The following is a 22,516-nucleotide window of genomic DNA, read 5'->3' on the forward strand; positions in this document are numbered from 1 at the left end:
GGATGGGGGAAGGGAGGACCCTGGATGATGGAAAACTTACAGAGGTTACTCAATAACACCTCAGTTTTAACATACTGTTACACATCCCTATTGACAATTTGAAATCGAAATGCTCCAAAACACAAAGTTCTGGGGATAAAGTCAAGGCAAATATTCCATCAGCCCAGAGACCAAGATCTGAAACACAGTCTGGTCCCGGAAACATTTGGGTAAGGGACAGTCAGCCCGCAATGCACCGGCTGGTGCCTTCAGGACAGCTCCCGCTCTCCATGTGTGTGGCTCCTGACCTGGAATCCATTCTTCATTAGTCCTGACCAAGACCAGACAGCTGAAGAGAGTATGAAAGCCCCATTCTCAGCACACAGCCCATTCCTGTGATTCCTCCCCACACAGGTGCCACGGTGCTTCAGTGTGGCAGGAGACCCCAACTCAGGGCGCAGGCAGACAGCAGGGGACAGGGAGAGGAAAGCGGGCCAGAGGGTCTGCACCCTTACCTTCTCCAGCCTTGTCCTACAGAAAAGCCCTGCCCACAGGAAGTTCAGGGACTCCTCCAGCCTTAGGTTCCTGAACTCAGCAGCTGAAACTCCGCCCTGCCAGCCAGGGTTACTTTAGGGCCTTGGGCCATGTGGTCCATGTTGTTCCTTAAAGTGAAATGCCCTCAAAGGTCAAGGACCAGAGTGAAGCCCTATTCCTAGGGGTTCACAATGACCATGACCACTGAGAACGATTATGCATGGAAAAAAAGAAAGCAGAGCCTGAGCCTGCCTCATCCTTCTTTCCAAAGAGCCTCAGCCTCCTTCTCATCATCCTGCTAAAGCTGGAGCATATTCTCTTCCTCAGTGCAAATGCTGAGCGGAATCTGGCCAGTCTCTGACGTAGGGGGCCACAGCACAAGCACATAGCAGCTAGCAGTCAGGAATGACCCCCAGGCAAGCTCACGAAGGGCTGCTTCTAAGCACACCTTCCAGGGGATTATCTGCCTGCCTGTGGAGGAAGGACAGGAAAGAGTTAGACAGGTTGAGTCTGGGGTGTGGCTCACCGGTAAGAGCTCTTCAGTGTGCAAGGCCCCAAGTTCATCTCCAGCACCTAACCACCACCAAAGAAAGGTAGGTTAAGGCAATAAATGCCCTTACTTGCATATGAACAGTATCTTTCTAGAACAGAAAATATAAAGATAAATAAAAGGTGGAGAAAAAGCTACAGAGAGACAGAAGAGAGACTAACCAGATACAGCAGACTCCAAAGAGATGCTCCAGGGCCTGGGCTCACTCAGGGTCAAGGCCCAGCAGGACACTAAGCTCAGAAGTCATTTCTTACTTGCCCAGGGACTAATTAGCAAAGGAAGCCAGATCATCCCATTCTCCCTCCAAGAAGGTGTACGTGATGAGCAGTGACTGTTCAGGTCAGGTTCAGATAAGCATTCTGGCCTGAGGCTGAGGAGAGAGACTGTGTCACTCCAACAGAGCTGGTCCCTTCCCTCTCTTCCTTCCTGCTTCTGCAGACTATTCCTCCCAGACATCCGGCCCTCCCCAACACTGCTGTCTTCACTAAGCTGTGAGCTCGTCTATACATACATACGTGTTGCCCCAGAGATCAGGACATGATAGATGCAAAGTTGATCAGACACACACACACACACACACACACACACACACACACACACACACACACACACACAGAGCCATAAAATAAGAATTTAACAAACATTTACTGTCCATTCCTTAAGTGTCAGGTGCTCGGGGCAAAACAGTGAATGTCTTGTCCCCACAGGGCTTCACAGGAGCTGAGATGTACACACAAGCCCACCCCAGCCCAGGATCCAGAAGCACTAGCAGGAACCACAAGTGCATAAGCACCTGTTATGGAGGACTAGGCAGGGAAGGACGGGAGAGGACTGACTGAAGGGACATGCCACAGGTCTACTGGGACAGGGGGCAGTGTGTGCCTTAGGAGATGGGGGTCAGTGAGACAAGGGCAGTCAGGCTGGGTGAGACCAAGACTCTAGAAATCCTTAGCTTTTGTCGGGTGTGACAGGCTTCCCCGCAGAGGACCAAAGGGGCAGAAGGAAGAGACAGCAGGAAGGTGGGAGCTCTGGCCAAACCCAAGGGCTGAAGAGTCAGCAGAGGCTGAGGCAAGAGTAGGAGTGGAGCCGACAGGCTGTGTGGGACACAATGAGGTGTGAGCCAGTGACAGGCATGGCCCAGATAGTCTGGATCTGAGGAACTTAACTGAGCAAGGAACACCATGTTAACTGGAACATAGGCATCTCTCCATCCTGCTGGGGCCAGCTAGAGGCAGGAACTGGCGCCAGCCCTGGTACTCTTAGGGTGTGGAGTGCCAGCCCAGGGAAGCAGGTCAGTTATCCCTGGAAGAAATCCTTCTCCACATGGACAGCCTAACCAGCCTCCCACCCACTTTGCTGCCCCTCTCTACATGTGGCTGCTGACCCGGAATCCATTCCTTACCTCCCCTGACCAAGACCAGACAACTGAACAGAGTTTGAAAGGGGATTCCTTCCCACACAGGTGCCAGGGGACATGGAGAGAAAAGCATGCCAGAGGGTCTGCACCCCAGCCACACTCAGCTAGACTACAGTCAACTCGGGACCAGTGGCTCAGGCCATAGCACCCTGCTGCACCCATAACTGGCTGATTCTCACCATCCTTCCACAAAGCAAAGGGAACCGGCATCATGAGTCGCCTTTGAAAGCATGTGGCTCATGTTTTGTTTTTTTTTCCCCTTCATCAGAGCCACACAATCGTGTTCATGAACATTCAAGCTGAGACTGACAGAAAGATCTTCAGGAAAAGGAACTCGAAATGAGACAAAGTTAGGGGAGTATTTTCCACTGACAACCTCCTCAGTCACTGACTAGAAGAGTAGTGGGTCTGTCAACCTAGTGTTTGCCACTGCTCTGTTGCTCACTATATGACATAGCCAAAAACAGCTCACACAGAGTCCAGCCTCACTCCTAGCCAAGGACAGAACGAGGCTAAGTGCTGCAGGAAGCCAGCAAACATTTCCTTTTCCTGAGTGGTACACCAAGCCAATGGGCCAGCATCTGCTGGACAAGATACCACCAGAAGAGCTGGTACAGGGTGTGCCACACACAGGCAGGGGACTGGGAAGTAGGCACCGGGTTGTCAGGACCAGGGAGTATAGCAGCCTTCACAGCAGTATAGTCTGAGCCCAGCCAGGAGGATGGACCTGGCCAGGCAATTCCCATAAAGTGTGAATGATACTCAGTGAGGGTGAGCAGTCACTGGGATGAAAGCAGGACAGATTAGAACTGTGGTAGGGGGCAGGCAAGTAGAAAGGGAAAACCATCTGACAAATTTTGAGCATCAATATGGCAGGTATATTTTAGGTGCTGGAAACAAGTAATCTCCAAAGATATCCTAAAAGAACCAAGGAAATGGGGCTGGAGAGATGGCTCAGCAGTTAAGAGAACTGGCTGCTCTTGCAGAGGACCCAGGTTCAGTTCCCAGCACCCACATAGTGGCTAGCAACCATTCCTAACTCCAGTTCCAGAGGCTCTGATGCCCTCTTCTGACCTCCACGGGCATTGCACATATGGGTCCACGTACACACATACAGGCAATACACTCATACATGTAAAATAAAAATAATATTTTTTTAAAAAGAACTAAGGAAATGGATTAAAGACACAGGTCACACAAAACAACTGTGGCTTCCATTCACATCTGTATCCTGTTGAGTGAGCTGACACATACTGCTCTATGCTAGTCAGGGATTTGCTTTATCCACGACTTTCCTAGGAGCACACAGTTTAAAGAAAACGCTGGGGGCACCAGTACATGAGAAGACAGCTGAGTCTGTGAGTGACACTATCTTGCTCTCCTAGGTCTTATACAACATGGGAAGTGCACGCAATCCTTAACCTGCCCAGCAGTGAGTCAGGATGGCTGTTAACACTCACAGGGTACTTTACCCATTCCTTATCCTGCCATAGAGTTAGCTTGCCTTTGCTGTGACAGGAGACTTGAGAAAAATCAACATAATGAAAAGAAAGGTTTCTTTTGGCTCACGGTTTCAGAGGTTTGTATGCTCACTTGGCCCCATCATTCTGGGCCTGTAATGGCTCAAGATATCATGGCATAGACATGAGGCAAATGAAGTCTGTTTACCTCATGGCAGCCAGGAAGCAATGAGGAGACCCAGGTCACTTCAAGGGCACGCCCCCAATGACCTCATTCTCTCCTACTCGCTCCTCTACAACAGCTCCACACTTCCCAATAGTTCCCCAAACTGGTGACAAAATCTTTAGCTCAAAGAACTTTGAGTGACACTCAAAATCCATCCAAACTGCTGCACATGGCCAAGCACTGCCCTCCCCTCTGTTGGGGACCCAAGGAGATGAGGACCACAAGCAGACCCCTGACACCTAAAGGCACTCAGGTCAGACCTTCCACTCACCTGAGCCCACCCACCTCGGAGTACTATGCACGCCAGTGTCACCACACGGTTGGCAAGTAGGGGAAGCCAAGCTCCACTGAGACGCACAAAAGTACTAAGAGGCAGGAAAGCAGTCTCTGTGCCTCTCATCCAAACCCAGACCCAAGTGAAACACAAGACTAGCAGCCTTTTGAGATGGGGCACTCCTACCTTTTGATAAGGGCCTCTTAATCCACTGGGCAATGAGCTCAGGCTCAAATAAGCACAAGGTCCTAGGATATAGTTTAAGGACATGGTCCTTACCTTATTGCACTTATAACACACAGTAAAATCTGAGGTCCTTATGGTCTTCTGGCTAGGGAGGTAGACCACCACTCTAACCCTAGACCACATGCCATTGGAAATACAGTAAACAAATGGTGCTGCTCCTGGGGCTGGGATTCTGTGTTCCCACAAAATGAAGAAGCTGGACATCAGCCCCAAAAACCCCAGCTTCTCCGTCTCAGCTGGAGTGGGAAATCCAGAAAAGGCAAACTGGGGCAGGCAGCTTGCTGTATCAGCCTGCCATTCTGTCCCTCAGTACCAGCATATCCTTCTGAAGGTATTTTTATCTTGATCATGCTCTGTGTAGGCCAAAAATGCTAGGCCCAGTCTTGCAGTCATTTATAAAGTAGCTGCTAGCCAAAGACACTGCTTTACACAGGTACCACAGCCAGCACCAGGGGCCCTGGTAACTAATGTGTGTGTTCGGTTACGTGTGTTTTGAGTTTTGCTTGCTGTGTACACACACAACATATGTTCACACACATTACCAACCATAGTTGTGTGGGAGGGGGTGTCAAAAGGATCAGCTCAATGAAACTTTGACCTTCTGTGAGATACCACCTCCTGTACCCATGCCAGCTGTCACCCATCTCCACCTGCCACAGGACACACGGCGATCCTAGGCAACAAGGCTGTGAGTGGGAACATGGCCCTCAGATAAGCTGCTCCATCAAAGATTTGTAGCAACTGAAAAGCAGCTGGTTTCTAGTCTGAGCCAGTCCTCAGAAAGTAACTCTCACTTCATCTACAAAGGACAAGGTCCAATGACTTGAGTTTCAGTTTAAAAAAAAAAAAAAAGGCAACAAAACAAGAATTGCTCTACATAGATAAATTCCAGATTCAGACACGACCGCTGGTCAAGAACAAGGAGCCAGAGGCCTTTACAAACAGCAGGCGCAGGCCTGGCCTCTGCTGCTAAGCGTTACGGCACTGCAAGGGCTGATGGTGGCCATCCTGAGTCAGGGACAGGACAGAGGGTCAGTCAACACCCTAGGGGAGACTGGCCATAGCTAGCAGGTCTAGAGTAGGGGAGGCCTCAGAGCAGGTATGTAGTCTCAGGGCAGGTCTATCTGGCCTGTCCCCATGTCTTAAAGCAGAACATTTGCTGACAGAAGGAAAGCCGCCCTCGTTTCACTATGTGCCTGAGGAAAGAAATGACTGCCTGACTGTTTTGTAAGACAGGGTCTCCTTACATAGCCCAGGCTAGCCTCAAACTCATCCTCTAGCCTCAGCCTCCCAAACGCTGGTCAGGCCCCACCACGCCTGGCTTATGTCTGGCAAATATTTTTAAGGATTTCAGCAATACCAGGAATTTAAAAAAGATTCTGAGAAATTGGCACAGTGTGGTTCTAATTTCACCATTAGGAGTGCTGAAGGCATGTCACTTCCACCATGAGAGGCTGTCTACTACCACATTTGGGGTGCCCTCTGCTTTGGTCTCCTACAGTCAAGAACACCTGTTCTATAAGAAGTATGATGATGGTGAAGATGATGACTGTGGTGGAAGTGCTAATAGCAGCTGTGGTAGTGCATGCCTGTAACCTGTCTCTCTAGCTCAGTCCTCTGGAGGCAGAGCCAGAAGGACCAAAAATTCAAGGTCATACTCAGCTACAAAGCAAGTTTGAAACCAGCAGAGGCTACATGAAGACCCCTCTCAAAAAAAAAAAGCAATTTCTTTAGTATGACCACGTACTACATGTGACAAGCATCAAGATGCATGTGTGGGCCATGTAGAGGTGGCACACATCTTTAATTCTAGCACTCTGGAGGCCGTAGCAGGAAGATCTCTGTGAGTTTGAAGCCAGTCTGGTCTATATAGTGAGTTCCAAGCCAGTCAGAGCCTTGTCTTAAAAAAAAAAAAGATAAACGCGTGTGTGTGTCACAGTTCATCCAGGTCTCAGAAAGTGCTCACTATGAGGAACAATCACCTGCCTCATTTTATAGACGAAAAAAGAGACACAGAGAAGTCAAGTCGCACAGGGGGTGGTGGTACGGTTGGCATCTAACCCCCAAGAAGTCTGAGACCACTACACTAAACAGCCTCTGTATTTATGTCTGCTACCATCTTAATCCAGAAACCACATAATGAGTAATTACAGTTGTCTGCAAATTACAGATGAGAAGAAAGCACAACAAAACAGGCTAGATGATTCTGTCCAGCTAGGCAGCTTCAGGGCCAGCAGGCCAGCAGGGTGTCTGACTGCTGCAGTCCATATTCTCTCAATGTGCTGTACTCTAGGAGTCAAACAAGGTGGGACCTTGGTGCAGAGGAAGTGATACTGCATCCTCCAAGGAGCAGAGGGAGAAGGGTAAGAGCTAGACGCCAGGAGGAGCCTGCTCTCTGCATCAGCATGTCATTCCCACACAGGAGGCTCATTCCCCGCTCTTCCCTCCCACTTCACGGTGGCCACCTTCAGGGTTTGTCTGACTTGATGTTCCAGGTCCCAGCTTCCCTCAGATGCCCTGTTCCCCACCTTGACTGATTCAGTGAAACACGAGGGATTAGGAACTATTTGTAAAAACTAGAAAAGGAAGAAAAATGAGTTCAAGACAGGAAAATCCTAAAGTGGAATGAGGAAGTAGAACCTAAGGACTATTCATGCAGTCTAGACAGACAAAGCCGAAAGAACAGAATCAAGCCTCTTTTGGCATAATGGCTTCTCTTTGCCATCAACAATTTCTTATGTTTCTGTGATAGACACTATTCCTTACAGTCTGTTGATGGAAAAGAATGCCTACCAATCAAAAAGCTACTATGAATTCAACATTTCCCCCACGGAGTCCTAGTTTGTTCATCAAAACAGCAGCTCTACAAAATGTGAGGAGAGTAGAGCACATATGTTTAGGGTATCATTTACTCAAGCTGTAACACACGATGAACCTGTTCTATGGACTCCCAGGCCTGGCCCCTGCACATACACAAACATACTAACCGCCCACAGGATAAGGGGCCCTGCATATACACCTCTGGACAATAGTTCCAAACAGATATACAGAGCTGGACAGATGGCTCAGTGGGTGCTTGCTGCCAAGCCTGACTAGAATTTGAGCCCCAGGACCCACAAGGTGGAGAGCGAGAACTGATCCCCAAAGATATACACGTTACACAACAAGCTTCTAACAGAGTCTGTTAATAAACTTAACTAAGACATATAATAAAACTGCTTATAAAAATTAGTGAAATTAAGAGCACTGGCTGCGCTTGCAGAGGACCCGGGTTCGATTCCTAGCACCCATATGGTGACTAACAGCCATCCATAGCTCCAATTCCAGGAGATTCAATGCTCTCTTCTGACCTGACTGCAAGACACAGGTGCACTTAAATACATGCAGGAAATATACGCATACACATAAATAAAAATAATAAATAAAATATTTTTTAAAATTAGTGAAATGGCCAGGCATGGTGGTGCATGCTTTTAATCCCAGCACTTGGGAGGCAGAGGCAGGCGGATCTCTGCAAGTTCAAGGCCAGCCTGGCCTACATTAGTGAGTTCCAGGACAGCTGGGGTGTCTACAGGGAGACCCTGTCTCAAAAAGACCAAAAAAAAAAAAAAAAAAATTAGTTAAATGGGCTATGGGCATAGCTCAGTGGTAGAGCACCTGCCTAGCATGGGCAAAACTCTTGAGTTCTATCCCAGTATCATAATAAGTAAGTTTCACAGAAGGATTTGGAAAGATCCTCAAGGTCAGTTAAGGCTGGGTTCAGCAGAGAGAAGAGGAAAAGACACAAGCAAAGAGAAACAGGTTAGCAAACTGGGGACTGAGGCTTCCTTGTAGGAGGAAAAGAGAAGGCTAGTGATCTTGGCCCAAAGTTTAGAACTCTGATATGGAAAGAATTCACCTTTCAAGAGCAATTCTAAAAGTTGTGGAGGCTCTAGACTTTTGCAGCTCCCTACCAGGTCCTCAGTCAGACAAACCTTCCTCAGACTCCATGACCTCCCTGAGAAACACAGAGCTGGACGGTAGCTCAGTGGTACGGCGCTTGTGTGGCAGATGCCAGACTTGGCTGCCATCCCTAGCACCACAAAAACAACCAAAGGTGTAAGTGATACTAGTGTTGAAATCTGATACTTTATAAGAAGTTTAATGTAAAACTCAAGAGCAAATATAATGTTCTGACACCATAATAAAATGGAAAGAGCTCCAACCACAGAAGACTTCCTTATCTAACTCCTAAAGGGCCCTTTAGCCAGTGGGAAATGGTAAGTGCGGGTGGATCCTCAGTGTGGCTCCACAGATGGATAAGGGTTCAGTGGAAAACAGATTGAGAAATAGGATTAATATGAATATATGAAACTGTTTTAAAAATTAATGTTAGCTGGGTGTGGTGGCGCATGCCTGTAGTCCCAGCACTTGGGAGGCAGAGGCAGGCAGATCTCTGTGAGTTCAAGGCCAGCCTGGTCTACATAGTGAGTTCCAGGACAGCTGGGGGTACAGGAAGACCCTGTCTCAAAAAGACAAAAAATAAATAAATAAATAAAATTAAGTTATACACGGGGCTGGAAAGATGGCTCAGCAGTTCGGAGCTTCTCTTACAGAAGAGCCATGTTCCATTCCCAGCACCCACTGGCAGCTAACAACCATCCATAACTCCAGTTCCAGGGGCTCCAACACCCTCTTTTGGCCTCCCAGGCCTGCATGCACAGGTACACTTACATATATGCAGGCAAACAATCATACATGTAAAATAAAATAAAATTTAAAAATGTGTTTTAGAAAAAAAGCTACACACACACATATATACGCACATACACACAATCAGACTCAGACCTCAGGTATCCACACTCAGCTCCTGTTCAGCAACATAAGGGGTCTCCTGAAGGAAACCACACTGGTCCTGTTTTCCCAGGCTTAAGAAAGTGGGTGTGGAAGGAACTGAGAAAGCAGGGGTATACAGGAGGTACCAGAGGTGGAGGTCCAGGTAACACACCTCTGGGGGTGTCTGCCTGCAGCTCAGGTGGTCCTGCACAAGTGGGACTGAGGACTGAGGACCGGATCCAGAGGCTCTGAGCCAGCAGGGTAGGAAGCCAGCCCATCCACTTGCTTTTGGCACTTGTTACAGCACGGCAGGAGTCAGATCCAGGCAGAGAGAACCCAGGAAAGTCTGATTAAGAATTCGGCACCTCTTTCTTCCCACCAGCTTTGAGTGCTTCATAGACATTACTTCACCAAGGCCCCGGGTTCTTTCCTGACAGGTTCTCACAGGCTGGTCCCAGGTACTCGAGGGGAAGACTGAGCCCCAGAGCAGCCTCCAGGAGACCAGGAAGGATCACAGTTGAGCTTCCCGGGGTAGAGAGTGAGGAGGAGGCTGGACTGGCTTCTCTGCTCTGCCAGGAGCCCGGGCTGTTTCTCACAAACAACTCTACAAGTTTAGGAAAAAGTGAGTGTCCCAAAATGAGTCCCAAAATAAGTGTCTAGAATTCCACAGGATAGAACAGTAATCTGCCTCGCCCTCCTTGTGGATCAGGAACCCAAGCTGCTGCAAATGGTTCTAAAACAGGCCAAAGAAGGAATAAAAAAGGATGAAAAGGAAAAAAGCCTAGATCAAAGAAATCTCAGTTTTACGTCTAGGGGTATACCAGGTGGTTCCACAAAGTCTGTCTATACCAACTAGAGCAGCACAGATAAACTCCTGGTTGTTTTACATCTCATCATATCCCTTATAGTGAAGTCCCAATGTTGCTGCAAGAACACTTACCACTCAGCATCCACTGAGTCCACTGGCACCGAGCAGGCACTATGTTGGGTTTGGTCACAGAAAGTGAACAAAATTCCTATGTCCAGAAATGAAGGCACTCTAGAGGACAGCATAGTTAGTATAAAAATGACTATGTAAGTAGAGATGGAAGCTCACTTACATGGCCAGGTCTAGAACAGCAAAATATGAGAGAAGGACCTGGAAGGTACTCTTTGGCTCAGGTATGGAAGGAGGGCCTTGGTAATAGAAATGCCAAGTGAAAGCAGGAACTTGTGCTGGAGGCAGAAGGAAGCATGGATGCACAGCCCACTCAGTAAGAATGGACTTGGGCCTTCCAGGAACAAAGGCCAGTGGGTTTAGGGCTCAGGGAGAAGGACAACAGGGTAATTGAGGCGATGCAGGGCCAGGCTGGGCATCTTGAAGACTTAGATACAAGGATTTTGTTTTTTCCTATGTCCTTCAGAGCTCCCAAGTCCAATGCTTTCCTCAAGATACATTAATAGATGCTTGCTGGGCATGGGGCAGGCACCTATACTCCCAGCACTCGGAGCTAAGGTTGAAGGACTGCTTGAGCAGTTTGAGACCAGCCTGGACATCACAAGACTCCAACTCTTTTTTTTTTTTTTTTTTTTTTTTTTTTTTTTTTTTTTACATAGCCCAGGCTGACCTCATAGCCTTGAACTTGTGATTCTCCTGTAATCACACCCAGTTTTGCAGTTCTTGGAGTCAAACTCAGGGCATTCTAGGCTAGTACTCTACCTACTATTGTTTTGCCCCAGCTGTCCTGGAACTATGTAGACCAGGCTGGCCTTGAACTCACAGAGATTGCCTGCCTCTGCCTCCCGAGTGCTGGGATTAAAGGTGTGTGCCACCACGCCTGGCCCTAGACTCCAACTCTTAAGAGAGGAGAGCAAAAAGAGAAGGGAAGGGAGAGGAGGAAAGGGGAGAGGGGAGGAAAGGGGAGAGGGGAGGAAAAGAATAAAAAGCTGAGATGGTGACACGATTTAGCTTTCAGGAGACTGAGACAGGAGGAGTTGGAGTTCAAAGCCAGCTGGGGCTACATGAAACTGTCTTCAAAACAAAACAACAGGGGAGTGAGCAGACAGGACAAGGCGTGCTTAATCAAATGACCATTTAACAATGAAGGCAATGACTGAAAATCTTAGCCCCCAAGAATCGTCCAACCTGGCTGTGGAAAAGAGAAATCATACTATCCACTGCACTCCCAACCAAAAAAAGGGCTCAAGACAAGAAAACTTATATCCCGAGGCACCACCTGGCTCAGTTCACTGGAAGGAAATAACTTCATGGTGAAGATGTGTCAACAGGCTTCCCAGAGAGGGTGGAACCCTAAGTCTGGGGAGAATTAGCTAAGCCAGTTGGATGGCATGCTCCAGGAGCACAGTAAACACACAGGGCCGGGCAAACAAGTACAGAAAACAGACAGCAGGTGCTCTTGGGTAAAGCATAGCACACAGCTGAGCCCACCCTAAAATAGACTTGCTAGTGTCAGGTCCAGGGAGACTCACCCCTCCCCAGGGTCTCACTAGGGTACAAGAGAAATCAGCATGCAGCACGGGGCCCTAGGTTGGTGTCCCAGCAGATACACTTCAGCAAAAGAAGGAAGACTATCTGCCACAAGAGAGGGAGGAACAGAAGGGCTATGATTTCCTCTGCTGAGATTTAAAAAACAAAAAAAACAAAAAAAAAAAAAAAATGAGATGCCAAAAAAGAAGAGAGAAAGGGGGGATGGGGTGGGGAATCCAAGTTGTTGCAGCGTTATGCAAGCCAAATTCCAGGCATAAGCCAGGAAATTCAAAGGTCATGGTTCCCACAGCAACTGTAACCTGACCCCTCAGCGTATGTAGCCTTTGGCAGTGCCAGGCCCAGAGTAGCCTACCATGCCAACACTCACCAGGCAGTTCATGCCAGCCCAGCATACCTGCTGCACAGGCACTCCTGTTAAGCCTGCACATGCCCGGCAGACCGCACCCTGCTGTTGTGATGCTCACCTGGCACCCAGGCCAGGCTGCACTGGGCCCACAAGGGGCTGGGCAGGCCTGCACCCACACCTGCCAGCTGTGAGTTTTTAATCTTAGCTTGCTGTGGGCTGCATAACCCCAGCTTAGCCAACTGGCTGGGTTGCAAGTGGGTGCAAGTGGTAGAAGGGAAATTCGGGCACGCGATGAGGTTATCGCTATCCTCTTCTCGCCTGTCTGTCTTAAAGCATCCTATCACTTGGCAATTGAGAAACGGGTGAGTGGAAGAGGTAATGCTGTGCTTCAAAGGATGCCATCAAAAAGGTGAAAAGACAGCTTGCAAAATGGCTTAGCAGGTAAGGGGGCCTGCTGCTAAACCTGACAACCTGAGTTAGATCTGCTGAACACACATGGTAGGAGAGGACTGGCTCCCTGAAATTATCCTCTAACCCCCCCCCCCAACAAAATGTTTAAACACAATGGTTTTTTCACAGGGTCTCCCTAGTCCCAGCCCACCTGGAAGTCACCAGGCTAGCCTTTAACTCACAGAGATCCTCCTGCCTCCGCCTCCCAGGGGCTGGGATTAACTGCCATCACACCCGCATAAAAAACAATTTTTAAGCAGCTGCATTAAAAAAAAAAAAAAAAAAAAGTGAGAAGAGCGGGAAATCCCAGAGAAAAGAGTGAGTAATCCCAGCACTTGGGAGGCAGAGGCAGGCGGATCCCTGTGAGTTCAAGGCCAGCCGGGTTTACAAAAAGTTCCAGGTCAGCTGGGGGACAGGAGACCCGGTCTCAAAAAAAAAAAAAAAAAAAAAAAAAGTGAGAAGAGCGGGAAATCCCAGAGAAAAGAGTGAGTAATCCCAGCACTTGGGAGGCAGAGGCAGGCGGATCCCTGTGAGTTCAAGGCCAGCCGGGTTTACAAAAAGTTCCAGGTCAGCTGGGGGACAGGAGACCCGGTCTCAAAAAAAAAAAAAAAAAAAAAAAAAGTGAGAAGAGCGGGAAATCCCAGAGAAAAGAGTGAGTAATCCCAGCACTTGGGAGGCAGAGGCAGGCGGATCCCTGTGAGTTCAAGGCCAGCCGGGTTTACAAAAAGTTCCAGGTCAGCTGGGGGACAGGAGACCCGGTCTCAAAAAAAAAAAAAAAAAAAAAAAAAAGTGAAAGAAACCCCTTTCATGTGCCCTTTTAAGGTTAACATAGTACTTTAAGAGGTCAACACAAAAGGGTAAAGGAACTCTCCAAAAAACCCAGAGAAGGGACTGTCTGTCTCCTCTTTGGATCCTGTCTGGAGTCACAACTGCAAAGAAAAAAAAGGAAAAAGAGAGGCTGGAGAGATGGCTCAAGGGTTAAGAGCACTGGCTGCTCTTTCAGAGGACCTGGGGCTCGGATCCCAGCTCCCACATGGCAGCTGACAATTGTCCATAACTCTAGTTCCAGGGGACATGACGCCGTCTTCTGATCTCCACAGGCGTTACATGAAACTAGCGCACCTACCTATGTGCAGGCATTACATTCTTATACATAAAAATAATAAATAAAATGTAAAAAGAAAGTGTAAAGAGGGGCTGGAGAGATGGCTCAGTGTGCTAAGGACACTGGCAACTCTTGTTTAGTTCCCAGCATCCACAGCCGTAACTCCAGTTCCAGAGGATCCGACACCCTTTTCTGAGCTCCGTTGGGAGCACATGGGTGCTCTTACACACATGCAGACAATACACTCAAACACATAAAATAAAAATCAAATATTAAGCAGGTAATCCCAGCACTTGAGAGGTAGAGTCAGGTGGATCTCTGTGAGATCAAGACCAGTCAGGTCTTCATAGTGAGTTCCAGGCCAGCTGGGGCTGCAGGGAGACCCTGCATCAAAAAGACAAAATAATAATTAAAAAAAAATTTTTTTAAGTGAAAAGAAACCAAGCATGGTGGCCCATATTTATAATTCCAGCCCTCAGGAGATGGAGGCAGTTCAAGGACAGCCTAGTACCAAGACTCAGTCTCAATGGGTGTGGTGGAACATACCTATAACTCTAGGACTTGAGAGGTGGAGGCAGGTCATCCTCTACATGGCTATAGCACCCAATGACTCCATTTACAAAGGCTGGGTTCTCATTACTGTTTTGGCTGTTCTGTGATAAGCACTACTTTGTGCTTATCACATTTAATCCTTACAATAATCTCACAGGGTAGGTATTTGTGCCTATAGCTTTGTCAATTCAACACACCTGGGATGGAACTTCAATTGGGGAATTGCTTCTATCAGATTAGCACGTGGCATGTCTATGAAGCATTTTCTTAATCACTGAGTGATGTTGAGTGATGTAGGAGGGTCCAGTCCACTGTGGGTGGTGCGACTCCTGAGCAGAATCTGGTCCTGGGTCATATAAGAGAACAGGCTGAGCACAGGTCAGAGGAGCGAGACAGTGAGCAGTGTCCCTCCAGGGTCTGTACTTCAACTCCTGCCTTCAGGTTCCTGCCCTACTTAAGTTCCTGCCAAGGCTTCCTTCAGTGATGGATTGTTTCCTGGAAGAGTTAAGATGAAATAAACCCTTTTCTCCCCAAGATGATTTTAGTCAGTGTTTTATCACAGCAACAGAAAGTAACTAACATAGTATCACTATCCACTTTGCAATGAGGACAGAGTTACTGGTGGCAGAGGAGGAAACTGAACTCAAGTAGTCTGACTCCAGCATCTCCACATTTAACACATCACATGTATCTTCAAAGTATGAAACTATGTCTCCACCAGGCACCAGGCACAGGGAGGCCAGGGCCATTCCAAGAGTGCTTCTTGGAAAGGACTTTCAGTCTCAGGTCGACCTTGTGATCACAAAACCAATTCTGCATCTCAGATGCCACAGTTACCTACTATCAGCAGTCATCGACTAAGATCAAAGCAGCTCCCATTGAAATGGGTATAACGAGACCAATCCTTCTTCACTTCAAAATCACACTGCAAACATTCATCCAAGCACTAACACTAAACGAACAAGCCTGGGAATTTTTAATTTTAATTTTGTTAATTATTTATTTACTTTCTGGTGCTAAGGATTGAACCTAGGACCTCACGCACGTTAGTCAAACGCTATACTACTAAGGCAGAGTCACAATGCCTAGGAATTATTAAAAATGTTACAAGCCCTCTTAATAAATCCTACAACTCTCTTGCATTCAGAAAGACACAGCTCACAGTCTCCCTTTTTCCTTACTCGGGTTTCCTCTCCCAGGCTCCACTCCCTTACTCCCCAGCTACATGATTTATGCTTGCTTGTTCAGATTACATGCAAAGAAAAAAATTCAACACATTCACTTATCCCAATTTAGGCATGGAGATACCTAATAAAGAGCTAAGAGAGACACAAAAGAAATGAGCCTCCGCATAACACATCTACAGGTCATCCCGACCACACTCCCAAAAGGAGAATCCAGTATTCTCACCCATGAGTGAATTATGTGATCCCAGGCTGTAAGCAGATGCTCTTGAACATCCCCAGCTTGTCCCCCGACTGCATGGGACACAAAGTCTGCTATTGCAGAAGGACATGTCACTCAATGGAGGCAGCAGACATGACAGTCAATAGAATGGTACTATGTAAGTTACCTATGTTATTTAGACTGCTGAAGATTTTGAGGGATCAGGATAATTTCAGTTTTTCATTCTCGTAATTTTTCTACGTAACCCCAGATGCACTTATTATTATTAAGCTGTGTATTTTACTAGAGTAAATAATATGAAAATCCCATTAGATATCACAAGAAGGCTAACAACATTCCATCCCCCAGGTATGGACTTAAAACATGCCTCCGGACACTTGGATCCACCTTTTATAGAGCCAAAATAAACCCAGAGCCCCAGGCCCCAATTGGTGTGTAAAGTAGGAAATCAGTTTATGCCTGATTTTTGTTTCGTTTTATCAGAGGCCAACTGAGTAAAATGTCTTAAAGTGCTATGTGACCTCAGCTTGCTTACACAGGATTTTAAGTTTTCAAAATCTAAAACAAAGTCAACAGGTTCTCTGTCTTAAAGAACTTGAGATTGTTGTAGGCTGTTGGCTCTACAGACCTGAACAAAGCAAACACTTGAAAGCACTGAAATCTGACGTGTGAGTTTTTTGGTTTTTTTTTTTTTTTTTCTGTATTTTTAAGACAGGGTCTCCCTGTAGCCCCAGCTGTCCTGGAACTCACTATGTAGAACAGGCTGGCCTTGAACTCACAGAGATCTGCCTGCCTCTACCTCTGGAGTTCTGGGATTAAAGGTGTGCGCCACCACACCCAGCATTGAGTTTTTTATATATAATATAATTTTATGTGCGTGTGTCTGAGTGCATGTGTGTGTATCATGTGCATGCGGGCAGCTGTGAGTCACTATGTGGGTGCTGGATACCAAACCCCAGTCCTCTGCAAGAGAAGCAAATTCCCTTAACAGCCGAGCCATCTCTCCAGCCTCTCCCCCGCAATTTATAAATTCAATCTCCCTGTAGCTCCAGCTGTCCTGGAACTCACTATGTAGTCCAGGCTGGCCTTGAATTCACAGAGATCCGCCCACCTCTGCCTCCCAAGTGCTGGGACTTAAGCGTGTGCCACCACGCCCAGCAGCCCCATTTTTCTAAGTGATCAACACAATAAGATATTGCTTCATATTTCTAGGATGACTAGATTTAAAAAAAAAGACAGGCATCTTTAGTCTCAGCACTTGGGAGGCAGAGGCAGGAGGATCTCTGTGAGTTTGAGGCCAGCCTGGTCTACATAGTGAGTTCCAGGACAGCTGGGACTACAGGGAGACCCTGTCTCAAAAAGACCAAAAAAAAGAAAAAAGAAAAAGAAAAGACAGGCATGAGCTGGGCACCCTAGAGCATCTCCACAGTCCCAGGTATTTGTGGGACAGAAGTGGGAACATGACTTGAGCCTAGGACTTCAGAAGTTAAAGAAAGGGGAAGAGGAGGGAAGGAAGGAAAACAGGTATGGCGGCTCATCTCTGTAATCCCAAGACTCAGGAGGCCTGGTCTATATATATAGTGAGTTCTATAAAACAGTATTAATCAGCTATAAAGTGGAATAAAATTCTGATGCTACAACAAGGATAAGCCTTGAAAACAGGGTAAGTGAAAAAAGAGTCAGAAAAGAACAAATACTGGGGCTGGAGAGACGGCTCAGTGGTTAAGAGCATTGGCTGCTCTTGCAGAGGACCCAGGTCCAATTCCCAGCACCCACATGGCAGCTAACAACTCCAGTTTGGGGGGATCTGATTGCCCTCTTCTGACCTCCATGGGCACTGCATGACACAGGTGTACTTATATTCAGGCAATACACTCAGACATATAAAATATAATAAATTTTTTTTGTCTTTTTTACAGAGTCTCCTGTAGCCCCAGCTGTCCTGGAACTCACTATGTAGACCACTATGTAGTTCGAGGTTGGCCTCAAACTCACAAAGATCCGCCTGCCTCTGCCCCCCAAGTGCTGGGATTAAAGGCGTGCACCATCACACCCAGCAATAAAAACTCATTTTTAAAAAAGCAACATGGCTGGGCATAATGACACATGCCTTTAACTCAGCACTTGGGAGGCAGAGGTAAACAGGTCTCTGTGAGTTTGAGGCCAGCCTGTATACAGAGAATTTCAGAGCAGCGGGGGCTACATAATGAGATCCTGTCTCAAAACAAAAACAACAACAAAAAGCATCATATATTTTCTTTTTGGTTGCTGTTTTACTGTTTCTTGAGATGGACTCTCATGTGACCAAGCTTGGTCTTCCTGCCTCCACCTCCCCAGTGCTACATTTACAGATGTGTGCCACCACACTCGGCTGGCACCATGTATTTCTAACAGTGTCTATCACCGTCCCTGAGGATCAGGAGGGAAGTCTGGCCACAGGCAGGCAGGAGGGGACAAATTTGGAAATTTGGAAAAAGACACAGAGGGCTTCTGGGTAAAGATAGGATATTTACTCCCTCTCCCGCCCCTCCTATAAATCATTGCAAAGTATTCCTCTGACTTGCTCACGGGGCTTTGTCCACCTCCATCAGTAGTGACAGTTTCCTCCACGGCTTTGGTCACATACCTTGTTACTGCTGACTGTACCCACGTCTGCCCCCAACCCCATGGGACAAGGACAACAGAACAACAGGTGACTCATTGAAAAACACCACCAAAGCCCTATACACAGTAAGTGGAAAATTCCTATTTGTTGAACTTAAATTTTTTTCTTCTCCAAAGAATACTACATCCCTCCACTTGCCCCACCCCCAGCCTTCAAGTGCCTGTGGGAGTTGAGTGGCCCACCTGCCAGTTAAGGAGATGCTCACATGACCCACACAGGCACCTAAAGCTCTGGTCACACCCACCCTATTTCCAGAACTCCCATCTCTGGGTCCTTATCAGGCAGCTGCAGTCACACGTGCTGTCCACAGGCCCCTGCAGCCTGCAGCACCCCTCCCAGCCTCATGCAGATGCTGTTACACAACCACCCCCCCAACCAGGCACCTCTGGTTCCTGGTCACTCAACTATGGCTGTCTCCAGGCCGCCTCCCTGACTGACCTTCTACCTGGATTAAGCACACTGTCATGGTCTGGAGGTATAGCTCAGTAATATAGTACATGTGCCTTGATTAATTCCCAGTACTGAAAAAAAAAAAAAAAAAGATAGTCTGCCATCTCCTCTGGACCGACCCCCATCAATGCTTCTCATCATGGTAGTCTGTGTCACCTGTCCTCTCTCCCCCCAGACACTATGAACTCTGTGAGGACAGTTCCACCCCATTGTGATATGTGTTGGCAACGCTTGGCAAGTGTGTAATTACTACGTTACATGCTTACTGTCACTTTTAAATTTTTAAAAAGATTTATTTTTATTTGTGTGTGTGTGTCTGTGTGTGTGTGTCTGTGTGGGCCCTCAGAAGCCAGATGAAGGCATCGGATCCCCTAGAACTGGAGTTACAGAGGGTTATGAGCCACCTGTCAAGGGTGCTGGAAAACGACCCGAGGTCCTCTGGAAGAGCAGCCCCACTATGCATCTTTTATATTAAAATTTTAAAATGAAAGGGCTGGAGAGACGGCTCAGCAGTTAAGAGCACTGACTGCTCTTGCAGAGGACCCAGGTTCAATTCCCAGCACCCACCTGGTGGCTAACAACAGTCCATAATTCCAGTTCCAGGGGATCCGCTACCCTCTTCTGACCTCCATGGGCATTGTACAACACAGATGCACACACCTACATGCAAACAATACACTCATACACATAAAATCATACTGACTTCCACAGAGCCCCATGGCACAAATGTCCCCACACTCATTTTCACACACAATAAATAAAACTTTTAAAAAAGCATATAGCATACAATAGTAATAAAACACAATACAGTAATAATATATGATAAAATCCTATAATAAATAATACAGTACATAGTATATTTAATGTTCTTTACTGTGACTTCCCTATAACTATTGACTCTCTCCAGACACTTCTTTTTCCTTTTAGGACAAGGTCTTGCTACTGTGTAGCCCAGGTTGGTCTCAACTCACAATCCTCCTGCCTCAGCCTCCCCAGTGAGATTACAGGCATGTGCCGCTGTGCCCAGCTCACATACCCTCAGAGATTTTTGCCTTTTCCTTTTTTTCCCCTTTTACCCTAACTCTTGCATCTGAATCCAACCTATAGGTACCACCTACAATGAGTGAATGTTGATTATTTCATTAACACAAATACGATATGACGAAGATAAAGATCAAACACAACATGAGCAATGTCTTGGCTGAAATGGATGCTAGTTTTCAGACCCTGGGACATTTACTCAATTTTTTTTTTCACTATTCACAGTAGAACAGCTTCAGACACAAAATACTTCAGTTCAAGCTGTACTGGCAACCTTTTCTCAATACTTTCTAAGACAAGGAGCAAACAAAGAACCGCACCCCGGTGTGTAGCTGCACTTGCTGGTTTCCATGTGCAAACACTCCCACTATGGCTGATGTCCAGTCACCTGCTTACCATTTCTGAAAGCACACTGCTGGCAAGAGATGATCCATGCACACTGTCACAATATCTCCCCAGAGCTGTGCTGCACCGCCGACACCAACAGAATGAGACAGGATGGGTGCTGAGGACCCATGATCCTGGCTTTCATTGTATTTAATTGCAGTAACGGCTGTATTTAACTTGGGAAAATCATTGAAAACTTAATGACAGGGTGAGCTGGTTCCAGCTAGCCCCGGAGATCACTATTCTATCCCAATGTTTAGTACATAAAATGTGCTCAAAATGGATTTGCGGAAGCAAATCACAATCTTGTGGTTACTTCCCCACTAAGAGACGATTGTTCCAAAGGAAATCAAGAGTTTGCTTCAACTAGGAATTCTGAACTAGACAGAGAATATCAGTCTCCCATTACTGTTTTCAAAAGGGAAGAAAAGTCTTAGTTCATAGCATAAGTTCCAATTAAGGTATCTCCTCCAAGAAACAACCCCTGGAGAACTTCTTTCTCACACAGGTGGTTAGAAAATGAGTTAAAAAATCCTTCAACAGTGTGATATAGCTTATACCTCAGGGTGCTCCTTAGAGCTTGTGATTTCTGGCTCTGAATCTGGAAAGAACAGAGACCACCTAATACCTCCATGCCCCAGTAGGTTAACAAGAGAGTCCAGGCACTCACCAGCCCCCTGGTTCGCTTCTGTGTCATTCTGGGTCTTTCTTAGTTGTATTTCTGACTAGATACCACTGTCACCATCCCTTTCATTGTCCTTTCCCGGTCTGCAGTTCCTCCACAGTCCAGGCAGGGCTGTCCTTGGTTTGCATCATCCTCCCATTCCTAGTCCTGCATGCTGCTGTGGGGTTAGGACTTCGTATTGGACACCTAGGAACTTGGCGTCGGACTCCCTGCACACCCACCTGTACTGCCCTCTGTATGGCAAGACATGAAGGGCTTCTTCCAAGTTCATCTTGAAGAACTTGTTCCTCGAAGACTTGTTCCTCTAAGTCAGTGCTGAGCCTAGAGAAGGTGCAAACAAGGCACATTTCCTGCTCTGGGAACTCAAGGACTGCAGAATCCATGTCCGCTGGGCCTGGGGTGTGTGTGGGGCGGGGGACTCATAGACTGACATAGATGAAAGCTGGGAGATGGTGTTTAAACTTCCCAAGCATAAAACTAAAGCTGAAGGGCTGGAGAGATGGCTCAGCAGTTAAAGAGGACTGGCTGCTCTTGCAAAGGACCTGGGTTTGATTCCCAGCACCTACATAGCGACTAACAACTGTCTGTAACTCCAGTTCCAGGGGAATCTGACACTCTCTTCTGATCTCCACGGGTACTGCACAACATGGGTGCACTTATCTACATGTAGGCACCACTACACTTATGCACATGAAGTAAAAATAATAAAATATTTATTTAAAAAAAAACTAAAGCTGAATCACTTTTAGGACCACATGTAGTGCTTTCCTCCCCCCAAAGGCAGTGCAGCTCTGAACTGCATTTGTGACCCCCTTTCCCTCGACCACCCCCAACTCTTCTCACTCCATGTATCTCACTCAGGTCCACAGTTCTTCCTCCAGTTTTGGTCACCACCTCATTGCCATCACCTTCCAAGGCAAGCCACTCTGAACTGCTAGCTAGCTATAGACCCTCCTGTCTCTAGTCCACCTTCCCCAGACCCTTCACATCCTATTACTTCCTTATTTAAGAACCTTCAGGAGGGCTGTGTGTGGCTTAGTGGTAGAACATGTTAAATATGTGTGAGGTCTAGCACTGCAAGAAACAATTAAAAAAATTTTTTTTAAATTTATTTCCGGGGGCTAGAGAGATGGTTCAGTGGTTAAGAACACTGACTGTTCTTGCAGAAGACCTGGGTTTGAATCCCAGCACCCACATGGCAACTAACAAGTGTCTGTAACTCCAGTTTCAGGGGATCTGACAGCCTCTTCTGTCCTCCTTGGGCACTGCACGACATGTAGGTGCAGGCAATACACGCATACACATAAAATAAAAATAATAAATTAAGAAACATTATTTCCAGGAAATAACCATGGAGGCACTTAGAAGTCTATGAAGTATAATATCCAATTTACAAATGGTGCTGGGAAAAAATTAAAAAACATGAAGGAAATATGAAA

General features: G+C 46.9%; 1 protein-coding gene and 1 non-coding gene across 5 annotated transcripts in view; one reads left to right on the top strand and one right to left on the bottom strand.

The window, feature by feature from the left end:
• The window catches only part of Mical3 (microtubule associated monooxygenase, calponin and LIM domain containing 3), a 203,394-nt gene that overhangs the window by 162,731 nt on the left and 18,147 nt on the right, over positions 1 to 22,516 (bottom strand). The window lies entirely within an intron of this gene.
• Positions 13,595 to 13,716, top strand: LOC115072862. The gene has a single exon (XR_003851865.1). It is a non-coding gene; the product is annotated as a small nucleolar RNA SNORA26 (small nucleolar RNA).

This window comes from Nannospalax galili, unplaced genomic scaffold (assembly GCF_000622305.1).
Source record: "Nannospalax galili isolate Female #2095 unplaced genomic scaffold, S.galili_v1.0 scaffold1104, whole genome shotgun sequence".
NCBI classification, from domain to species: Eukaryota; Metazoa; Chordata; class Mammalia; order Rodentia; family Spalacidae; genus Nannospalax; species Nannospalax galili.